The sequence below is a fragment of the Notothenia rossii genome (assembly GCF_949606895.1).
Source record: "Notothenia rossii genome assembly, chromosome: 8".
NCBI lineage: Eukaryota > Metazoa > Chordata > Actinopteri > Perciformes > Nototheniidae > Notothenia > Notothenia rossii.
Window position 1 is genome coordinate 3,208,892 of NC_136906.1, and position 24,055 is coordinate 3,232,946.

Genomic DNA, 24,055 nt, shown 5'->3' on the forward strand with positions numbered 1-24,055 from the left:
ATTTGTATTATATATATACGGTATCATCACGATTTGTACATTACTTCACGTCCGCTAAGCTAAAGGTGGCTAATGTTGGGCTATAAAATAACTACAGCACGGTCACATGACTTCACGTCACCACCGCTAAGCTAAAGGTGGCTAATGTTGGGCTATAAAGGAACTACAGCACGGTCACATGACTTCACGTCACCACCGCTAAGCTAAAGGTGGCTAATGTTGGGCTATAAAGGAACTACAGCACGGTCACATGACTTCACGTCACCACCGCTAAGCTAAAGGTGGCTAATGTTGGGCTATAAAGGAACTACAGCACGGTCACATGACTTCACGTCACCACCGCTAAGCTAAAGGTGGCTAATGTTGGGCTATAAAAGAACGACAGCACGGTCACATGACTTCACCTCACCACCGCTAAGCTAAAGGTGGCTAATGTTGGGCTATAAAAGAACTACAGCACGGTCACATGACTTCACGTCACAACCGCTAAGCTAAAGGTGGCTAATGTTGGGCTATAAAGGAACTACAGCACGGTCACATGACTTCACGTCACCACCGCTAAGCTAAAGGTGGCTAATGTTGGGCTATAAAAGAACTACAGCACGGTCACATGACTTCACGTCACCACCGCTAAGCTAAAGGAGGCTAATGTTGGGCTATAAAAGAACTACAGCACGGTCACATGACTTCACCACCGCTAAGCTAAAGGAGGCTAATGTTGGGCTATATAGGAACTACAGCACGGTCACATGACTTCACGTCACCACCGCTAAGCTAAAGGAGGCTAATGTTGGGCTATAAAGGAACTACAGAACGGTCACATGACTTCACGCAGCCACCGCTAAGCTAAAGGTGGCTAATGTTGGGCGTGATGACGTTTAGTCGTCTCATTTAGACACTTGTTAGCAACCTCCGTTTCTAATTTCCTTTACTGACGTATTTTATGTCGTAGAACATCACGTTAAAATCTCTTCAGCTTGTGTTAACCACAGACCTTATTTTAGGATAACAACTAATAACACATTCAGAAAAACCTCCAGACGAAGGAACAGGAAGTGCTAAAATGCTAACTCCTTTTGTCTTTTCGAGGACTCATTCCTGAACCGCTCTATTCCCATCTACGATCAGTTTTAAAACCCTTTTCCCTGAAAGGGATAAAAGGGATCAAATAAAGAAAGGAAGTAGTCGTGGTGCCGTTTATATACGAAGCTGAAGTAGCTCCAGGACTGAAGGTGGAGGTCTAGATTTTGTCGTGGATGTTTGTGAACTCGCTGCCCCTGGAAACCAATCCATCTCCAGCGAGACGCTCCTCCCCCCTCTCCAAAAAAGACTCTCCCTTTCTACCAGACGCTCTCCTCAATTACAGCCATAATGGTTCATTTCTGCACCCCGAGACACTCGATACACCGAGGCAACCCAGATTCTGTGTGAGACTTGGCGAGAGTCTCAACTCTGGGAAACAAAGACAGTCGAACAAAAACAGAACTGGCTCCAACCTAGAAATCACTGTTTCAGTCACCCACACACGATGCTGGAAGAAGAGATAGATATGTAGATGTACTCGGAGACAAAGTAAAAGTAGGAATACTATGACTTCAAAATACTCTGTTACAAGTACATTCCCAAATAGAAAATGTTACTTAAGTGGAAATACAGAAGGAGTACTGTCTAGTAAATGCACTTCAAGTATCAAAAGTTCAAACCAGATCCTTTACTTAGGGAAAAGTATATATTTTATTTAAAATGTTCCTAAAGTAGAAATACAAAGGAAGGATTATCAGCTTACCCTAGCCCAGTATGCACCCTAACTCTAACCCTCTTCTCACAGTATTATATAAGATTATAATTAGGTTTTTATCTCCTACAAAATACATTTATTATCATTCTGACTGTTTAGAATACTGTATATGATTAGCAGTACTTTGTTTCTTCATGGTTGATTGCCCTTATTGTAAGAAGGCTTTATTAACAAGAAAGTAGGGTGAGTTGCCCTAATGTGGGACACTTGTTTGAAGGTTGCTCCACCACCCTCATCTGTGATTGGACATTTGAGAAGTCATGTGACTTTGATTAAAAGACATCACAGCTTGTGTTAACCCATCGTTTCATTGACTCTCATTTGTTTTGAGGAAGACCTACACTGTCTGGAGCTTAAGTGTCCCACATTAGGGAGTGTCCCAGACTGTCCCACATTAGGGACTGTCCCACATTAAGGACTGTCCCAGACTGTCCCATTAGGGAGTGTCCCAGACTGTCCCACATTAGGGACTGTCCCAGACTGTCCCACTTTAGGGACTGTCCCGGACTGTCCCACATTAGGGAGTGTCCCAGACTGTCCCACATTAGGGACTGTCCCGGACTGTCCCACATTAGGGAGTGTCCCAGACTGTCCTACATTAGGGAGTGTCCCAGACTGTCCCATTAGGGACTGTCCCAGACTGTCCTATTAGGGAGTGTCCCAGACTGTCCCACATTAGTGAGTGTCCCATACTGTCCCACATTAGGGACTGTCCCAGACTGTCCCACATTAGGGAGTGTCCCAGACTGTCCCACATTAGTGAGTGTCCCATACTGTCCCACATTAGGGACTGTCCCAGACTGTCCCACATTAGGGAGTGTCCCAGACTGTCCCACATCAGGGACTGTCCCACATTAGGGACTGTCCCAGACTGTCCCACATCAGGGAGTGTCCCAGACTGTCCCACATTAGGGAGTGTCCCAGACTGTCCCACATTAGGGAGTGTCCCATACTGTCCCACATTAGGGAGTGTCCCAGACTCTCCCACATTAGGGAGTGTCCCATACTGTCCCACATTAGGGAGTGTCCCAGACTGTCCCACATTAGGGAGTGTCCCATACTGTCCCACACTAGGGACTGTCCCACATTAGGGACTTTCCCAGACTGTCCCACATTAGGGACTGTCCCAGACTGTCCGACATTAGGGAGTGTCCCAGACTGTCACACATCAGGGAGTGTCCCACACTGTCCTACATTAGGGAGTGTCCCAGACTGTCCCATTAGGGAGTGTCCCAGACTGTCCCACATTAGGGAGTGTCCCATACTGTCCCACATTAGGGACTGTCCCAGACTGTCCCACATTAGGGACTGTCCCACATTAGGGAGTGTCCCAGACTGTCCCACATTAGGGAGTGTCCCATACTGTCCCACATTAGGGAGTGTCCCAGACTGTCCCACATTAGGGACTGTCCCAGACTGTCCCACATTAGGGAGTGTCCCATACTGTCCCACATTAGGGACTGTCCCAGACTGTCCCACATTCGGGGAACTCACCCTACATTAGTGGTTCATCATAACATCATGTCAGTATGTAAGAGTGGGTTTTAAAGTGTGATGTATGCTGTGTCTAAGTTAATATGAGTGTTAAAAACAGTAAATTTAGGGCAGTAGAATTATATGTAAAACAAGTAAATACTCAAGTAAATGTCAAAATAATACTTAAGTACAATTACTTAGTAAATGCACTTAAGTTTCATCCTTTACTTTCACAACTTCTTAGTTTGTAATCACCGTTTGTTATGACTTTATGAATCCCTCTCGTTCTCTAACTCCCAGTTTGGATTTTATAAACTAGGCGTGCTGCACATTATCGTCATCATTTCTGCTCCCATGAGGCGGGGGGGGGGGGGGGCTTCGTGAATCGTAACGGCCTTAGGTTTTTTTTCTTGAACGTGCGTGTGGAAATAATGATTGTAATGGTTTGCAGCTGAGTAGTGGGAGCTGTGAATGACATTATGATTGTGGTGCAATTACCGCGCGCATGAAAACAGCCCGTCACTCACAGTAATGAGGAATGACTCCAATAACACATTTAACACAACAGAAAAAACATGAAAAATAATAATATTGATAATACAAAGAAATAATGGGAATAACATGTGTAGAAAAATAATAATAAATGCATACCCGGTATGAGTCTGACACTACAAAGCATTCAGGCATCCCCGGACCTCTGGAGGGTTCTTCGTTACACAGGAAGGCTTCAGATGCCTGAAATACAACACAGACAATATTATTTAGATTATTTAAAACTGTCTTTATGTTCAGGACATTCAGAAACACACAGAAAGCTGGTGGATCAGCTGTAAATGCAGGTTTTGTATGTGAGAATCAGCTTTATCCTGCTTATATTGACAATTCTCAAGTCCTACCACCAGTACAGGTCAAGTAAACAACTTCAAAAACATTATCAGGATTGCTTCTAATGATTTTGTATATTCATTTACAACATTTTTAGGTTCAGGAGATTTAAAACACACAGAAAGCTGGTGTATCAGCTGTAAATGCAGGATTTGTATGTGAGAATCAGCTTTATTCTGCTTATATTGACAAATGTATGAATAATTCTGAAGTCCCACCACCGGTAAACTACTTCAAAACATGAATCTAGGGTTGACATGATGTTAAATGTTGATTATTTGCACGATTAATAGATTAGTTTTAAACATTTTTGCACCCCTAAAATGTTTTTATATTCAGTATACTGTCGAAAAAGATGTAAGAAACAAGAAAAATGTACATTTAAGAAGCTGGAATGAGAGAATTTAGACGTTTTTCCTCCTTCAAAAGGATCAAACTGATGAGTTGAATATCAAAGCCGAGGATGGTGTCTTTAAATGTCTTGATATTCAGATTACTTTCATAAAAGAGTGAAGAAATAGGGGAAATAAATCTGATTCAAGAAGCTAGAATAGTTTCTGGATTAATTGACTATTTTGGTCTTTAAATGTCAGACATTGGGATAAATGTCTCCCAGCGCCCAAGATGACGACCTGAGATGTGTTTTCTTTCCCTCAAGATATTCAACTAAAACTAAAACCAAACTCACAGCAGAGAATTTTCTCCTTCAAAACAACTCAAACCAATTAATTAACTGTCAAAATACTTGGCAATTAAATGAAAGTTTGCAACTCGTGATTGATCGCCGGAGTGATCTACTTTCATCCTTACATTCTACACACACACACACACAGACACACACACACACACACACACACACACACACACACACACACACACACACACACACACACACACACACACACACCTCTTGAATGGGGGAGTGTTTAGCTCCCACACAAAGGCATTTCCTGTCCCTGCTGTTTCACCTGCATGGTCACTTTTCTGTCAGCGCGCACTGACTCAGCACAAATCATTCTCACTCAAACACACACACACACACACACACACACACACACACACACACACAGACACACACACACACACACACACACACACACACAGACACACACACACACACACACACACACACACACACACACACACACAGACACACACACACACACACACACACACACACACACACGCGCACACACACACACACACACACACACACACACACACACACACACACACACACACACACACACACACACACACACACACAGAGATGGATTGTAATAAAATACTCGAGTATCATAATTAAGTTCCATTTGGAGGTACTTTACCTGCGTATTTACATGTTGCAGCACATAATGCAAGAAGCTCAAAAAACAGCTGGCAGAACAGGGGACACTAAAGAGTGACGCACACAGCTGGAGACCAGGGGACACTAAAGAGTGACGCACACAGCTGGAGACCAGGGAACACTAAAGAGTGACGCACACAGTTGGGAGACCAGGGGACACTAAAGACTGACGCACACAGCTGGAGACCAGGGGACACTAAAGACTGACGCACACAGCTGGGAGACCAGGGGACACTAAAGAGTGACGCACACAGCTGGAGACCAGGGGACACTAAAGAGTGACGCACACAGCTGGGATACCAGGGGACACTAAAGAGTGACGCACACAGCTGGGAGACAAGGGGACACTAAAAAGTGACGCACACAGCTGGAGACCAGGGGACACTAAAGAGTGACGCACACAGCTGGGAGACCAGGGGACACTAAAGAGTGACGAACACAGCTGGCTGACCAGGGGACACTAAAGAGTGACGCACACAGCGGGAGACCAGGGGACACTAAAGAGTGACGCACACAGCTGGGAGACCAGGGGACACTAAAGAGTGACGCACACAGCTGGGATACCAGGGGACACTAAAGAGTGACGAACACAGCTGGGAGACCAGGGGACACTAAAGAGTGACGCACACAGCTGGGAGACCAGGGGACACTAAAGAGTGACGAACACAGCTGGGTGACCAGGGGACACTAAAGAGTGACGCACACAGCTGGAGACCAGGGGACACTAAAGAGTGAAGCACACAGCTGGGAGACCAGGGGACACTAAAGACTGACGCACACAGCTGGGAGACCAGGGGACACTAAAGACTGACGCACACAGCTGGAGACCAGGGGACACTAAAGAGTGACGCACACAGCTGGGAGACCAGGGGACACTAAAGAGTGACGCACACAGCCGGGAGACCAGGGGACACTAAAGAGTGACTCACACAACTGGGAGACCAGGGGACACTAAAGACTGACGCACACAGCTGGAGACCAGGGGACACTAAAGAGTGACGCACACAGCCTGGAGACCAGGGGACACTAAAGAGTGACTCACACAACTGGGAGACCAGGGGACACTAAAGAGTGACTCACACAACTGGGAGACCAGGGGACACTAAAGAGTGACGCACACAGCTGGAGACCAGGGGACACTAAAGAGTGACGCACACAGCCTGGAGACCAGGGGACACTAAAGAGTGACTCACACAACTGGGAGACCAGGGGACACTAAAGACTGACGCACACAGCTGGAGACCAGGGGACACTAAAGAGTTGGGAGACCAAAATAATAATTATTACAAAATATTGTTCTTGTTAATGTTGTAATTTGTCTGTTTGGCGCCATGTGTGTACTACTGAGTATATAAGTATATGAACACATCATATAAAAGTAATTACACATGTGCCAAAAAATGAAGTGGAGTAGAAAGTACAATATTTAGTACCTCAAAACTCTACTTTAGGATCGGGTTGATTTCTTGTTTTGGTCCAAAATAGTACTAATTGGTTTTCACCAATGTCTGTTCCGGATCTTAACTAAACCTGTTATGCGAGGGGTTTAAAACGGTTGGGTTATTAATATATAACTCTATTTCTGCGAGTTAAAGTTCAGGATTAGCAGCTTTAAGTTGAGTTCCTGCACAGAGGAAGGAATAATCCTATTTTCCAGACGTTTCCCGCCTCTCACCGTCCCTTAAAGCGAACACAGAGCAGGAACAAACAGCGCTCGCAGCCAGAAACAAAATGTAAAGTTACACTATTAAAACTGGCATGTGAGGTAAACAATCTTTTAGGGAATTGAAACAGACTTTTAAGCATTTACATATGCACAGTAACGGGTGACACGGGGGTGAAACACACACGTGCATAAACACACGGCGCTATAATAAGTCCCAGACCGCGGCGGCAGAGAGAAGCTATTCATACCCTGCAGAATGAGAGGTTACTCTTTCCCTCTCACTGTAGCTCAGGACGTGTGTGTGAGCTCAGTCCATCTCTGCGCTGATTAACGTCAAATTAACTTTGCTTTTGTTTCTCCATCTCGCGGGAAGTTTAGCGAAGGCCACGTGAAGCGGTTAAAGGCAGTGGTAGAAGAAGAACTTATATATACACTGCAGGGTTTTGCGTGCGCCCTCTTACTCTCGGAACAATATTTTCAAAAGTGGTATAACTACTCCACAAATATGAGTATCAGGCGTAGTGTTGTAGTACTCGAGACCGGCCTTGGTCTCTGACCTATAGGTCTCGAGATTTTATGTCAACACCAGTCGAGACCGTTCTTATAATACATCCATGGTTGAGACCACGGCTGTTGCTGGGGATGTGATTGGATGTAAAATGCCCTGTTTAAAAATTCAACCAATAACGTGACTTCATGTGACTCTTTGCCCTCATGCGCCGCAACGTTCGTAAACATGGGACTGGTCTATACCGGCTGCTACCCCCCACCTCTCCCCGTTCACACACACTCAAACGGTCTTGCAGTAAAGATGATTTGGCCACACAAGCTACACACATTGGCGTTTGTGTGTGTGTGTGTGTGTGTGTGTGTGTGTGTGTGTGTGTGTGTGTGTGTGTGTGTGTGTGTGTGTGTGTGTGTGTGTGTGTGTGTGTGTGTGTGTGTGTGTGTGTGTGTGTGTGTGTGTGTGTTAAAGGGTTTTCCTTCATCCTGTGTGTGTTTGTCTACCAAAGTGGTTCCTTGTTGGTTTGTTTTTTGTTTGTTGCTTAGACCTATATACCGTAACATTAATATTATGATGTTTTATATTATGTTCGTACTATGTTACTGTTTTTATATAAAGGATAACTTTTGAATAAATATGATGAAGTTGAATTTATGTCTTACGTATGTGTGTCTTTGTATGATGATGTGGATCTCTCTAGTATCTTACACATGGTATTGTAAGTGTATCATGTAGTGTTGGATTCACAGTAGTCTGGTTCCGGTCTTGATTCAGTCTCGCCCTGCCTTGGTCTTGGTCTTGTTTTGTCTTGGTCTTGGTCTTGGTCTGGTCTTGGTCTTGGTCTTGGTCTTGGTCTTGGTCTTGGTCTTGTTCTTGGTCTTGGTCTTGGTCTAGTCTTGGTCTTGGTCTTGGTCTGGTCTTGGTCTGGTCTTGGTCTTGGTCTGGTCTTGGTCTTGGTCTGGTCTTGTCTTGGTCTGGTCTTGGTCTGGTCTTGGTCTTGGTCTTGGTCTTGTCTTGGTCTTGGTCTTGGTCTGGTCTGGTCTTGGTCTTGGTCTTGTCTTGGTCTTGGTGTTGTCTTGGTCTCGGTCTGGTCTTGGTCTTGGTCTTGTCTTGGTCTTGCCTTGGTCTGGTCTGGTCTTGGTCTTGGTCTTGGTCTTGGTCTGGTCTTGGTCTGGTCTTGGTCTTGGTCTTGGTCTTGGTCTTGGTCTTGGTCTTGGTCTTGGTCTTGGTCTTGGTCTTGTCTTGGTCTGGCTCTGGGTCTGGGTCCGGGTCTTGGTCTGGTCTTGGTCTTGTCTTGGTCTTGGTCTTGTCTTGGTCTTGTCTTGGTCTTGGTCTTGGTCTTGGTCTTGGTCTTGGTCTTGTCTTGGTCTTGTCTTGGTCTTGGTCTTGGTCTTGGTCTTGGTCTTGTCTTGGTCTTGTCTTGGTCTTGTCTTGGTCTTGGTACTCTCCGGTCTCGGTAATGAGTTGGTCTCGGATAAGTTGGTCTCGACTGCAACACTAGTCAGACGGCAGAGACAGGTTTGTTTTTACGGAGCTCTGAAGACACGTTGTTGTTTACGTCAGGAGACATCTTGTTTGCGGGCGTCGTGTTCTCGAGATAATTTATATATCTTATAGACAAGATCAGAAACACAGTGTCACCTCATATTATACCTATACTATTGACATGTACCTATAATACCATGATATTCCAAAAATATGTTATCAGATCTTAATTATATTAAAAATAATTCAAATATTTTGACCCTTTTAACTAAAATATGAGGTTGTGTTCAGTGTACAGTACGTCTTTTGTCCATAAAAGCCAAAAACAAAGATGAAATTAGGGCTGCTCCATTATGGCAAAAATCATAATCTCAATTATTTGGGTCAATAATTGATATCACGATTATTAAAAACGATTATCCATTTACTTTAAAAAACATCCATTTATTGAAAAAAAATGTGAACAGTATTTTTTAACAGTTCATTAATCTGAACTTTAGGTATAATTCAACTGAAAAACCAATAAACATTTTTTTTAAAATTAAAATAAGTAATTGTTTTTATTTCGATGATTTTGTTTTCATAATCGTTGCAAGCCAAAATCGTAATTGCAATTAAAATACGATTAATTGAGCAGCCCTAGATGAAATTGTGCAATTAATTTGGCTTCAAAGTTATTACCTAGATTAGGAATCTGTTTAAACGCTTTTGAAATGGTCGAACAAGGACACAAGCTGAAGAGAAGCAGGAAAAACAACACAAGAGTTAACAGAGGTGGAAGTATTAAGATAGTTTGCTTAAAGAGGACACTCTGCTTCATTTCCAGGTTCATATTAGTTTGTTCTGCCCCGACTGTGACATGTCTCTGGGCTTTAATGTTCAAAAAGCTCTTTACTTATTATTGTTTCAGTCTGAACTCCAGTTTAAAATCACTTTGAATGACCTTCAGAGAAAGAGGCAAATTGCTCGTCCTTCTCTGAGCCGCTCTGTGATTATAAACAGAAGAACATATATCCTGTCGTTTCACCGAGATCAGAGAGTCTGACAGGGGCAGCGTTTAGTGGGACAAACGGTTTCAAATGGTTTTCCTCCCGCGTCCCAACACAGATTAACGACGACAGGTCCAGAGAAGGACGCCATGACGAGGGTTATACAGGTTTTAGTGCTTGTGAATGGTTTACCAACGCTAAAATCCCTCTGAGTTTCTCTCCCATTCATACTCTTTAAACTAGAGACACTACATACTGATATACACCTGAACATCAGCAGGAGAGGACTCTTTAAAGTAGAGACACTACATACTGATATACACCTGAACATCAGCAGGAGAGGACTCTTTAAAGTAGAGACACTACATACTGATATACACCTGAACATCAGCAGGAGAGGACTCTTTAAAGTAGAGACACTAAATACTGATATACACCTGAACATCAGCAGGAGAGGACTCTTTAAAGTAGAGACACTACATACTGATATACACCTGGACATCAGCAGGAGAGGACTCTTTAAAATAGAGACACTACATACTGATATACACCTGAACATCAGCAGGAGAGGACTCTTTAAAGTAGAGACACTACATACTGATATACACCTGAACATCAGCAGGAGAGGACTCTTTAAAGTAGAGACACTACATACTGATATACACCTGAACATCAGCAGGAGAGGACTCTTTCAAGTAGAGAGACTACATACTGATAAACACCTGAACATCAGCAGGAGAGGACTCTTTAAAGTAGAGAAACTACATACTGATATACACCTGAACATCAGCAGGAGAGGACTCTTTAAAGTAGAGACACTACATACTGATATACACCTGGACATCAGCAGGAGAGGACTCTTTAAAGTAGAGACACTACATACTGATATACACCTGAACATCAGCAGGAGAGGACTCTTTAAAGTAGAGAGACTACATACTGATACACACCTGAACATCAGCAGGAGAGGACTCTTTAAAGTAGAGACACTACATACTGATATACACCTGAACATCAGCAGGAGAGGACTCTTTAAAGTAGAGACACTACATACTGATATACACATGGACATCAGCAGGAGAGGACTCTTTAAAGTAGAGACACTACATACTGATATACACCTGAACATCAGCAGGAGAGGACTCTTTAAAGTAGACAATTGATATACACCTGAACATCAGCAGGAGAGGACTCTTTAAAGTAGAGACACTACATACTGATATACACCTGAACATCAGCCCAGGAGAACTCTTTAAAGTAAAGACACTACATACTGATATACACCTGAACATCAGCAGGAGAGGACTCTTTAAAGTAGAGACACTACATACTGATATACACCTGAACATCAGCAGGAGAGGACTCTTTAAAGTAGAGACACTACATACTGATATACACCTGCACATCAGCAGGAGAGGACTCTTTAAAGTAGAGACACTACATACTGATATACACCTGAACATCAGCAGGGGAGGACTCTTTCAAGTAGATACACTACATACTGATATATACCTGAACATCAGCAGGAGAGGACTCTTTAAAGTAGAGACACTACATACTGATATACACCCGAACATCAGCAGGAGAGGACTCTTTAAAGTAGAGACTACATACTGATACACACCTGAACATCAGCAGGAGAGGACTCTTTAAAGTAGAGAAACTACATACTGATATACACCTGAACATCAGCAGGAGAGGACTCTTTAAAGTAGAGACACTACATACTGATATACACCTGCACATCAGCAGGAGAGGACTCTTTAAAGTAGAGACTACATACTGATACACACCTGAACATCAGCAGGAGAGGACTCTTTAAAGTAGAGAAACTACATACTGATATACACCTGAACATCAGCAGGAGAGGACTCTTTAAAGTAGAGACACTACATACTGATATACACCTGAACATCAGCAGGAGAGGACTCTTTAAAGTAGAGACACTACATACTGATACACACCTGAACATCAGCAGGAGAGGACTCTTTAAAGTAGAGACACTACATACTGATATACACCTGGACATCAGCAGGAGAGGAGTCTTTAAAGTAGAGACACTACATACTGATATACACCTGAACATCAGCAGGAGAGGACTCTTTAAAGTAGAGACACTACATACTGATATACACCTGAACATCAGCAGGAGAGGACTCTTTAAAGTAGAGACACTACATACTGATATACACCTGAACATCAGCAGGAGAGGACTCTTTAAAGTAGAGACACTACATACTGATATACACCTGGACATCAGCAGGAGAGGACTCTTTAAAGTAGAGACACTACATACTGATATACACCTGAACATCAGCAGGAGAGGACTCTTTAAAGTAGAGACACTACATACTGATATACACCTGGACATCAGCAGGAGAGGAGTCTTTAAAGTAGAGACACTACATACTGATATACACCTGAACATCAGCAGGAGAGGACTCTTTAAAGTAGAGACACTTGATATACACCTGAACATCAGCAGGAGAGGACTCTTTAAAGTAGAGACACTACATACTGATATACACCTGAACATCAGCAGGAGAGAACTCTTTAAAGTAAAGACACTACATACTGATATACACCTGAACATCAGCAGGAGAGGACTCTTTAAAGTAGAGAAACTACATACTGATATACACCTGAACATCAGCAGGAGAGGACTCTTTAAAGTAGAGACACTACATACTGATATACACCTGAACATCAGCAGGAGAGGACTCTTTAAAGTAGAGACACTACATACTGATATACACCTGAACATCAGCAGGGGAGGACTCTTTAAAGTAGAGACACTACATACTGATATACACCTGAACATCAGCAGGAGAGGACTCTTTAAAGTAGAGACACTACATACTGATATACACCTGAACATCAGCAGGAGAGGACTCTTTAAAGCAGAGAGACTAAATACTGATATACACCTGAACATCAGCAGGAGAGAACTCTTTAAAGTAGAGACACTACATACTGATATACACCTGAACATCAGCAGGGGAGGACTCTTTAAAGTAGAGACACTACATACTGATATACACCTGAACATCAGCAGGAGAGGACTCTTTAAAGTAGAGACACTACATATTGATATACACCTGAACATCAGCAGGAGAGGACTCTTTAAAGCAGAGAGACTAAATACTGATATACACCTGAACATCAGCAGGAGAGGACTCTTTAAAGCAGAGAGACTAAATACTGATATACACCTGAATATGATATTAAATTGACCCGAACATCAAGGTTAAAGGATAACGTTGTCGGTGTGTTGATGAATAAATCTCTTATTTTTCTATCGTTTGTTTGATGTAGCTCCCCGCAGCACTGGCCCCTTTTCCACCCCGTCCATCAGTTTTTATGGAGCATGGTATCAATTATATATACGTGTTTTTCTATATATATATGCAGCATATGTCCAATCCATATGGCCGGCCTGCAGCTACAGTAAGGCCTCCAAAGTGTAATTAACACTTAAAAAGCTCCAGAAACCATTTGATGTCCAGGAGTGACCGAGACCAGAGTGTAACACAACCCCAGATCAGATTGTATCAACGAGAGCGCGAACGTGCCTTTATAAATGCAGACAAAGTGGAATAGAGCATAAAATAATTCAGATCCAAGGCCAAGAAACACATGATGTGTGCGATACGTTTCAGAGAGGTTGTAAAATTATGTGGGATATTCGCCTTGGTGCTTTTTTCTCTCTTATGTGGTGAGAAGATTTTAATCGAATGCATGGAAGTAAAAAATAGACCAATTAATGAGCTAAAAAATGTGTATGTTACAGTCACAAAATAAGGGGTTAAATCGACTTTTTTTTTTGCCAAGCGAGGCTAAAGTCAATCTTGGAAAAAAAGCAAATTACCCAAAATGTTGAAATGTCACAGGAGGTGACGATTGCGGCTGTTAGCTATCTAGTTAGCAATGTCCGTTTGTTGTCGCAGATTACAGACTGATCAATCAACCCAAAACATTAATGATGGCTTCCTTTTGATACTAGTATAGATGTACGTTACTAAAATAGTCAAACCAAATGTATACTGACGTGTGCAAACGCTTTACAACGGCCCAAAACACTTTGGGCCGCAGCTTCAGAAACGATGCTAATACAAAACACAACGCAGACCAGGGGACACTAAAGAGTGACGCACACAGCTGGATACCAGGGGACACTAAAGAGTGACGCACACAGCTGGGAGACCAGGGGACACCAAAGAGTGACGCACACAGCTGGGAGACCAGGGGACACTAAAGAGTGACGCACACAGCTGGGAGACCAGGGGACACTAAAAAGTGACGCACACAACAGGGAGACAAGGGGACACTAAAGAGTGACGCACACAGCTGGGAGACCAGGGGACACTAAAGAGTGACGCACACAGCTGGATACCAGGGGACACTAAAGAGTGACGCACACAGCTGGGAGACTAGGGGACACCAAAGAGTGACGCACACAGCTGGGAGACCAGGGGACACTAAAGAGTGACACACACAGCTGGGAGACCAGAGGACACTAAAGAGTGACGCACACAGCTGGGAGACCAGGGGACACTAAAAAGTGACGTACACAGCTGGGAGACCAGGGGACACTAAAGAGTGACGCACACTGTCACTACCCGATCTGCCGCTCTGCCCTATCTGCACTGCGCATGTGCGAGATGGTCCGCCATATTGGACAACTCCGTACGGCAACTCAAGTAGGACACTTGACACAGTGGCTTTTGGCAAATCACAAAAAGAAAACTCGAGAGAGATGAGTTATTGTTATTACAACGTGACTTCACTATTAGTTAACAACTCTTTTTATTGGGTTCTTTTATTTGGGGTTGAGTACATTGTCAGAATAAGTGAGAAATTAATTTAACTTCAGTTAGACAGCCATATGCCATACATCTTTGCATACATTCACAGTAAATATTTATTCAGTATGATAGCTGTCCAACAGAAGTTAAATTCATTTCTCACTTATTCTGACAATGTACTTAACCCCAAATAAAAGAACCCAATAAAAAGAGTTGTTAACTAATAGTGAAGTCACGTTGTAATAACAATAACTCATCTCTCTCAAGTTTTCTTTTTGGGATTTGCCAAAAGCCACTGTGTCAAGTGTCCTACTTGAGTTGCCGTACGGAGTTGTCCAATATGGCGGACCATCTCGCACATGCGCACTGCAGATAGGGCAGAGCGGCAGATCGGGTAGTGACAGTGTGCGTCACTCTTTAGTGTCCCCTGGTCTCCCAGCTGTGTGCGTCACTTTTTATTGTCCCCTGGTCTCCCAGCTGTGTGCGTCACTCTTTAGTGTCCCCTGGTTTCCCAGCTGTGTGCGTCACTCTTTAGTGTCCCCTGGTCTCCCAGCTGTGTGCGTCACTCTTTAGTGTCCCCTGGTCTGCGTTGTGTTTTGTATTAGCATCGTTTCTGAAGCTGCGGCCCAAAGTGTTTTGGGCCGTTGTAAAGCGGAGTTTAAATCTATCAAGTCATATTACAGGATAAAGGAAATACAGTTTAAAGTGCCGTATGCAGAGAAGACGCCAACGTGTCACACTTATCATTCATATCACATAAACAATCAGATCATCGATCATATCACATCATAATGTATCATATATCTCCTTATCTGAGTCAGCTGAGCCGTATCTGGCCGTGCAACACTCAGTGTCACATACTGTAGGCAGAAGTATTATTTTAAGCAACACATTAAGTTGAGGAAACACTCGAGTCAAATGTAATTAAAGTCAGATCGTGTCTTAGCCGTCTAAGATATCAGTGATATCAGTGATATCATAAACCTGTTAATGTACGCTTTCAAACACTCTGTAGTTGATTTATTTGTTAACCAGTTGTACCGCAGGTGCAGCTATGTGGCTTGTATCCTGGATTATATGTTTAAGTCATGGATGTTTAAAGCTCATATTTGTCTAATATTAGTTTTCTTTTCATTAAAGAAGTATGACGCTGTGCTGTCAAAACACTTGTCCCTGTTTGTGATTGGTCAAATGTTGCTAACCCCGCCCCTTTCACGTAAACGTGCTCTCAGCTGTAGAGAGAAACCCTTGCTTGATTTACAGAGTTGATAACCAGCGTCGTAGGACCGCTTAGCGAGATCTCGTTTGTTAGGGTTAGTTAAGATATCTCAAACATATCCAGGTCTGTTGAACTGGCTTCGTACAGGGCACAGGTGGCTGCATAGCAGCGCTAATGTCAAAAACACAAACATTATAGGCTACATTATATTTTTATTTTACGAGGATGCAGTGACACAAATATTTGGGAAGGCTTAGCCTTCCCTAGCCTACAGTAACCGCCGCCCCTGCCTGCAAGCTAAACTCTTTCTAGAGCTTCACACTAGTATTCTCTTCTTCTGCAGAAACACAACCGACGTCCTCCCCGGTCCCGCCTCACTCAGCCTTAATTGTATCCTCATTCTTCACCTGCTAACGAGCTAACAAACCTGTGCAGATGTGGCATTACATCAAAGCGCGGGAAAGGGATGGGAGGGGGAACTTGTTTGTAGAAAAAAGTGTGTGGGGGAATATGAAAGAGGGAAATTTACATTGTGTGAGTCCAAGCCAGCACCACCTCAGGGAGGAACGCTGGAAAAATGTGATATTTTACACCTGCATCTCAGGAGGTGAGGAACGAGACAGAGAGCAGGGGAGGCGGTAATTAGAGGAGCGTGTGTGTGTGTGTGTGTGTGTGTGTGTGTGTGTGTGTGTGTGTGTGTGTGTGTGTGTGTGTGTGTGTGTGTGTGTGTGTGTGTGTGTGTGTGTGTGTGTGTGTGTGTGTGTGTGTGTGTGTGTGTGTGTGTGTGTGTGTGTGTGTGTGTGTTAAAAGGATTTTTATATGTTTCTAGGGCTTGCCACTGGTTCCTTTTTCAGCTTTCAATTTGGCACGATGCATTCGATGCCAGATTATTAAAAATGCTAAACCTGGTTACGAATGCAGGGGGAAGAAAAAAAAAAAAAGGTGTTGAAAATTTAAACAAATATGCTAATAATGTTACAGTGATAAATAGCTGGCAAGCGCTGTTTAATGAATAATGCTATTGGCTCTAATTCCTCATTAAGGCCCTAAAGAGGAGGGGAAATACACGTATTGTTGTTGTGTGTTTTTCCGCTTTTTTTGCAAATTAAACTCGGAAGGCACAGATACCGACACCTTCCCAAATTAAGTAGATTCAAATTAGTCGGATACACAGCTGGGGTGCAGTCTGGGGTGTCTTGTGAAACCAATTAATGTGAGGGGTAAGTCCTGATAAAGTAATTGAGGCAGAAATTAGATAGAAGAGTGATCAGACTGCGAATAAACTAATCCATTTCAAAGTTTGATGGTTGTAATAAAGAGTCCTCTCCTGCTGATGTTCAGGTGTATATCAGTATGTAGTGTCTCTACTTTAAAGAGTCCTCTCCTGCTGATGTTCAGGTGTGTATCAGTATGTAGTGTCTCTACTTTAAAGAGTCCTCTCCTGCTGATGTTCAGGTGTATATCAGCATGTAGTGTCTCTACTTTAAAGAGTCCTCTCCTGCTGATGTTCAGGTGTATATCAGTATGTAGTGTCTCTACTTTAAAGAGTCCTCTCCTGCTGATGTTCAGGTGTATATCAGTATGTAGTGTCTCTACTTTAAAGAGTCCTCTCCTGCTGATGATCAGGTGTATATCAGTATGTAGTGTCTCTACTTTAAAGAGTCCTCTCATGCTGATGATCAGGTGTATATCAGTATGTAGTGTCTCTACTTTAAAGAGTCCTCTCCTGCTGATGATCAGGTGTATATCAGTATGTAGTGTCTCTACTTTAAAGAGTCCTCTCATGCTGATGATCAGGTGTATATCAGTATGTAGTGTCTCTACTTTAAAGAGTCCTCTCCTGCTGATGTTCAGGTGTATATCAGTATGTAGTGTCTCTACTTTAAAGAGTCCTCTCCTGCTGATGTTCAGGTGTATATCAGTGTGTAGTGTCTCTACTTTAAATAGTCCTCTCCTGCTGATGTTCAGGTGTATATCAGTATGTAGTGTCTCTACTTTAAAGAGTCCTCTCCTGCTGATGTTCAGGTGTATATCAGTATGTAGTGTCTCTACTTTAAAGAGTCCTCTCCTGCTGATGTTCAGGTGTATATCAGTATGTAGTGTCTCTACTTTAAAGAGTCCTCTCCTGCTGATGTTCAGGTGTATATCAGTATGTAGTGTCTCTACTTTAAAGAGTCCTCTCCTGCTGATGTTCAGGTGTATATCAGTATGTAGTGTCTCTACTTTAAAGAGTCCTCTCCTGCTGATGTTCAGGTGTATATCAGTATGTAGTGTCTCTACTTTAAAGAGTCCTCTCCTGCTGATGTTCAGGTGTATATCAGTATGTCGTGTCTAAAGGCAATGTTTCTCATGTGTCTGCATTAAAGACAGACAGACCCTCTCTCTCTCTCTCTCTCTCTCTCTCGTTGGGAACAGGTGAGATTAGTCACTCTTCTTTTCACTTTGCACATTTGTCAACACTGAAAGGAGTCCTGAAGAGGCCCCCTGCTGCTCTCATCAGCACAAAGCACTCTCCACTAACAGGTTCATCACAACACCCTCCATTTAAAACTACCATTCATCTTTTCAAGAGCAAACGCTCCATTAGAAGAGGTTTCACTCAGAGAGACAGCTCTCTGTTCCCGAGAGAGGCTTTTTAATTCCTGAAATAATGATTCAAGGTGACCATGAAAAGCAAGTGAAAGATTAACGGATAATAAACTTGTATGTTTTTGTGAATTTTTTACCTTGTAAATAATGAAGACGGCCCAGAAAATTAAAATTAAGTTTTTCAGATGATATGCCCTGGCCCATATTTCTCCATATGATTTTGGATTATATCAGAAAATAATCTCTGTGCAAAACAAACGTTTATTCTATCAACATGTTGAATTCAGCAGGATAATCTCCACATATTAACTCCACTTTAGGATTTCTGAAGTAAAAAGCTAACGTTAACGACTATAAAGGAACTACAGCACGGTCACATGACTTCACGTCACCACCGCTAAGCTAAAGGAGGCTAACGTTGGGCTATAAAGGAACTACAGCACGGTCACATGACTTCACGTCACCACCGCTAAGCTAAAGGAGGCTAACGTTGGGCTATAAAGGAACTACAGCACGGTCACATGACTTCACGTCACCACCGCTAAGCTAAAGGAGTCTAACGTTGGGCTATAAAGGAACTACATCACGGTCACATGACTTCCCGTCAACACCACTAAGCTAAAGGTGGCTAATGTTGGGCTATAAAGGAACTACAGCACGGTCACATGACTTCCCGTCAACACCACTAAGCTAAAGGCGGCTAATGTTGGGCTATAAAGGAACTACAGCACGGTCACATGACTTCACGTCACCACCGCTAAGCTAAAGGCGGCTAATGTTGGGCTATAAAGGAACTACAGCACGGTCACATGACTTCACATCACCACCGCTAAGCTAAAGGTGGCTAATGTTGGGCTGTAAAGGAACTACAGCACGGTCACATGACTTCATGTCACCACCGCTAAGCTAAAGGAAGCTAATGTTGGGCTATAAAGGAACTACAGCACGGTCACATGACTTCACGTCACCACCGCTAAGCTAAAGGAAGCTAATGTTGGGCTATAAAGGAACTACAGCACGGTCACATGACTTCATGTCACCACCGCCAATGGGGTATTTACTGATGTATTTTATGTCGTAGATTTAAATTCTCTTCAGCTTGTGTTAACCACAGACCTTATTTCAGGCTAACAACCAAAAAAACATTCAGAAAAAGCCTTGACTTTGAGACAGTAAATAGGCCTGAATCATTTCGTGCAACATGATTGTCACACCAAGGAATGCATCACATATGTCCTCCACAGCTCCTCTGCTAAACCTGACAGAGCCATCTGAGTTCACTAATATTTACGCTGTTCAAACGTATAGCAGAGTTTCCGTCTTTAAACCGAGGCGAACAAACCACACGATCCCGGCCTGATGATCCTGCTCCAAGCCTTATTTATTTTTCCAGAGAGACGTCAAGGCCAGGACAAACATAATGGCTTCAAATTCTGTATACAGCGAGAGGATGACATCACTGGCAGCAACAGCCAAGACTGGAAAACCACACACACACACACACACACACACACACACACACACACAGTGCGGGATACAATTACCAAAACTATTTACACAGCTCTGAATGATCATTTGTTTCTCGTGTAATGTACATCACACATCTGCTGACCATGAGAGGTTTTTAATGCACGTCTATATATTTAAAACATGACGACTATTACTTAATAATGGAGGTCTTATTAAAGAGGCCCTATTCTGTTCTCCCTCTCCTAGCTGTGTGTGTGTTCTATAGGTTTGTGTGCATGTAGAGGGTCTGCAAAGGCTAAAATCCCTGTGTTGAGGCGACATAATCTCTCTCAGCATTTATTTTGCATATATTTGAAATTATTTAATCTCACTGATGTGAAAAAAAAAAGCGTTTCTACTCATTATTAAGAAATCATGCTTGGAAACTGTTGCCTCATACATTTTAAACGATGGCTATGTAAACATTGTAGGAGTGCTATCATATTATCATTTATCAAGTTAAATAAACGTCACATTTTAGAAAATAATGAGTTGCTGTATTTTACGGCAGGCGCCAAAAGAAAGCGCTGCAAATACAAATTGTTTTATTTGCAGTGTTTTGTTGATCCAGGGCTTTTAGTAAACACTCGGCATGTGTTGTCAAGTTGGTGACACTTTGTATTCATCTGCATGTGTTTTGGCTCATTTGTGTTTTTATATTTTTGAAAGTGGAAATGTTTTGGGTCGTTTTAACGTGTTGGCACCTTTCAGCCACCGTAGTAACTTGTCTGAATGCACATAAAAAAATATAGTAACTTAGAGGAAGAAATATAATTTTATAAATTCTGATCGTCTGCAGAATTTATTGGTGTCATAGCTGGAGATGTATCCGCGTGGGAAGCTAATGGAAACACAGACTGTGATTGACAGATGCCTCCAGTGCATTCTGACTAACATGCAAACGGAGATATCTGGCACAATTTCCCAATATTAGCTTTCCTTTAAGAGATAAAAAAAGAGGTGAGTGTGAGCTATAAGTAGGAGAATAACAAGCTGAGATAATCCCAGAAGAGTCCTGTCCTGAATTCTCTATCTTTTTTTACTGATGAGCTTCTTGGGCAGCTGCCATGTCAGCGAGGATGCCTGTAAACAAATAATTATTCATACTAATAAGCCTCCATATTCATGTGCAAAAGATCCCTCTCCTGGTATCTGAGCAGCTTCAAGGTTGTATGTGGGAGGTTCCCCTAACTCCTGCCTGACTTGACTCATTTGGTGCCAGAAAAAGGATCCACAGAAGGGTCAAGGATGTGAGAGCTTCATATGATAACTCCGGATATAAAACACACTCCTTATTAATCATATTGAAAAAGCTACAAGCGCTGCATTCAAATTTGTTCACAAGCTCACAGGGAATACATTTGCCAATTTAAACAAATATGCTGTTAGGGGCAGATGAGGATAAAATGGAAAGAGCTCGGCCAATTCAAATAATGAGGAAACCACACATAAAATATTATATGTTGAATAAAAGAAAGTTGAACAGATTCCCAAATAAAAAGCTTTCTTTTGCTTTGTGATGTCACATTAGTGCTCTGAATTGCACACATAAATCACCTGCGTAATGAAGGAACGGCTCTAAACCGCTGTGCGTAATTACGCGCAAAACCAATAATTGAAAGTTGGCACCAAAATAAGTTCCATCCTCTCAAGGCCAAGTTTCCAAACTCTGTAAAACGTTATGCTTTAGGTGGGACTGTAACCCTGGGTGCCCTGTCACCTTCACAATAAAAGCCTCAGCTCGCACTGAATGATATTTGATAACGCGTATCTCTTTGATTATAAATAGTTCCAGGCAGGCCCACATCATCACAGGCCAATAGAAAGAGGGGAGTGTGTGCTCCACGTGGATAAAGGGCACTGAGCGCTGGACACTGATTTGGCCAGAAACACATTTTAGCAACACGTGTTGGAATTAAAATAAGAAGTATTATGTTCTCCTCCAGGCAGCAGCATTTTAAAAATAGACCTGATTCAGCAACATGTCCTAATATAAAAAACCTGACAGGAAACTCTGCAGGCAGGTGGAAGGACTTCAGACGTAACACACACACACAAACTGTCATTCTGTGTGTCACTAAATCACAATGCAAAGCTGCACCCAGAATACAAGAGCGTGTTATTAGTTCACACAGCACGTACCATTGTGGTGAAGGGAAATGTGCCAAACTCTCTCAAAGACCCATTTTCCACTCTCAAAAGTTCGGCTTCCAAAAAAAAAAAAAAAGTGTGAGAGAGAAAGTTCTCTTGTCGTCTCTTCTTCTTTTTCTCCTGCTGCTGCTGCTTGGCCTTACTATACCGGAAGCCAAACAACCCTAATGGAGCCCGGTGTGCATTTTATTTTCTGATTTCGAACCGTGTCCTCTCAGCCAGAGCAGCACCGCGCGGTTTAATCCAATGCAAGGTGCTTTATAACTCTGGATATCTCCATGAAAAGCCTTCCTCCTCTCTCTCTCTCTCTCTCTCTGCAGTCTGTCCCGGTTCCGGTAATATCCCGCGCGCGCTGCACCACCGACACACTCCCCTACTAAAACCGTAGTGACAGATCCGGAGTTACGCGCTCTTCGGATCAGCTGTTCCTCCTGCGTAACGCTTCCTCTTTCCTTTCCTCTCCTGATTCGGGGTTTTCCTTTCGCTCCACCTGCTCCTTTACACGGGAAGTTACAGTGGAGAGATCCGGGGAAGAACCGCGGAGAGGGGTCGGTCCTGCTGCTCCTCCAGGCCGGGAAGCAGCAGCGAAAGGCGGGCTGGTGAATTATTAAAACCCGGTGCAGGCTGCGGAGCTCCGTGAGTAAAGCAGGGCGGCAGCTCGGGGTTTAGAGGAATTAAATCCGGGCTCAGAGTGAAGCAGGGACGCAGGGGATTAGCAGCTTCACCGGGGAAAGTGACGGGGCAGCGCGAGGCCGACGGAGGGGGGAGGGGGAGGGGAGAGAGGGGGGGGGTATAGGGTGAGGGTAATCCCAAATATCTGTGCGTAAAATTCAAGACGTCAAAGTTTACAATCAGGATGGTTTGCAGTAAAATGTGACCTGACTGCTAAATACAAATAAAACCTCTCTTTACTTTTAGTTCCATTGGATGTCAAAGTTTATTTTTCAGGAGATGTGACCTCCACCTGGTGAATTTAAACAGAAATGCATTTTCAATTGGATTTTTTAGGATTTGAATTGCCTTGGTTTAAATATGTTTTGGTCAAATGCAAAATATCTGCAGGGTAATTTTGCGTAAATTAGGGTTAATCCAAATATCTGTGCGTAAAATACACGATGTCAAAGTTTACAATCAGGAAGGTTAGCAGTAAAATGTGACCTAAGTGCTAAATAAAAACAAAACCTCTCTTTACTTTTAGTTCAGTTGGATGTCAACGTTTATTTTCAGGAGCCTTGCTGTAAAGTGTGACCTCTACCTGGTGACTTTAAACAGAAAGTGTATTTGTTTTTTTTATTCAATTGGATTATTTAGGATTTGAATTGCCTTGTTCAAAGATGTTTTTGTCACATGCTAAATATCAGCAGGGTAGGTTAGGGTACACCCAAATATCTCTGGCTATAACATGTGACCTAACTAGCTAAATGAAAACAAAACCTGTCTTCAATTGGATTTCCATGGATTTTAATTGCCTTGTTTGGGAAATATTTAAAGATTCAAAGGTGTTTTTGTAATATACCCAATAGCTCCAGTTTAATTCTGGCATATAGACATGAAACTACTCCAAAAATGCAAAATATAATAAGAATAATAGAAGAGGAAATGGAAAAACAGTGCAAGAGAAAAATTGTGC

General features: G+C 42.8%; 1 pseudogene across 1 annotated transcript in view; it reads right to left on the reverse strand.

Annotated features, from left to right (window-relative positions):
- The window catches only part of LOC307014337 (nuclear factor 1 X-type-like), a 160,356-nt pseudogene extending 137,161 nt beyond the window's left edge, over window positions 1–23,195 (reverse strand). The window contains exons 1-2 of the transcript XR_013810540.1: window positions 22,417–23,195; window positions 3,926–4,009 (exon numbers count right to left, since the gene is read on the reverse strand). The product of XR_013810540.1 is annotated as a nuclear factor 1 X-type-like (transcript). The remainder of the gene's footprint in view (window positions 1–3,925; window positions 4,010–22,416) is intronic.
- Between the last annotated feature and the right edge of the window lie 860 nt (window positions 23,196–24,055).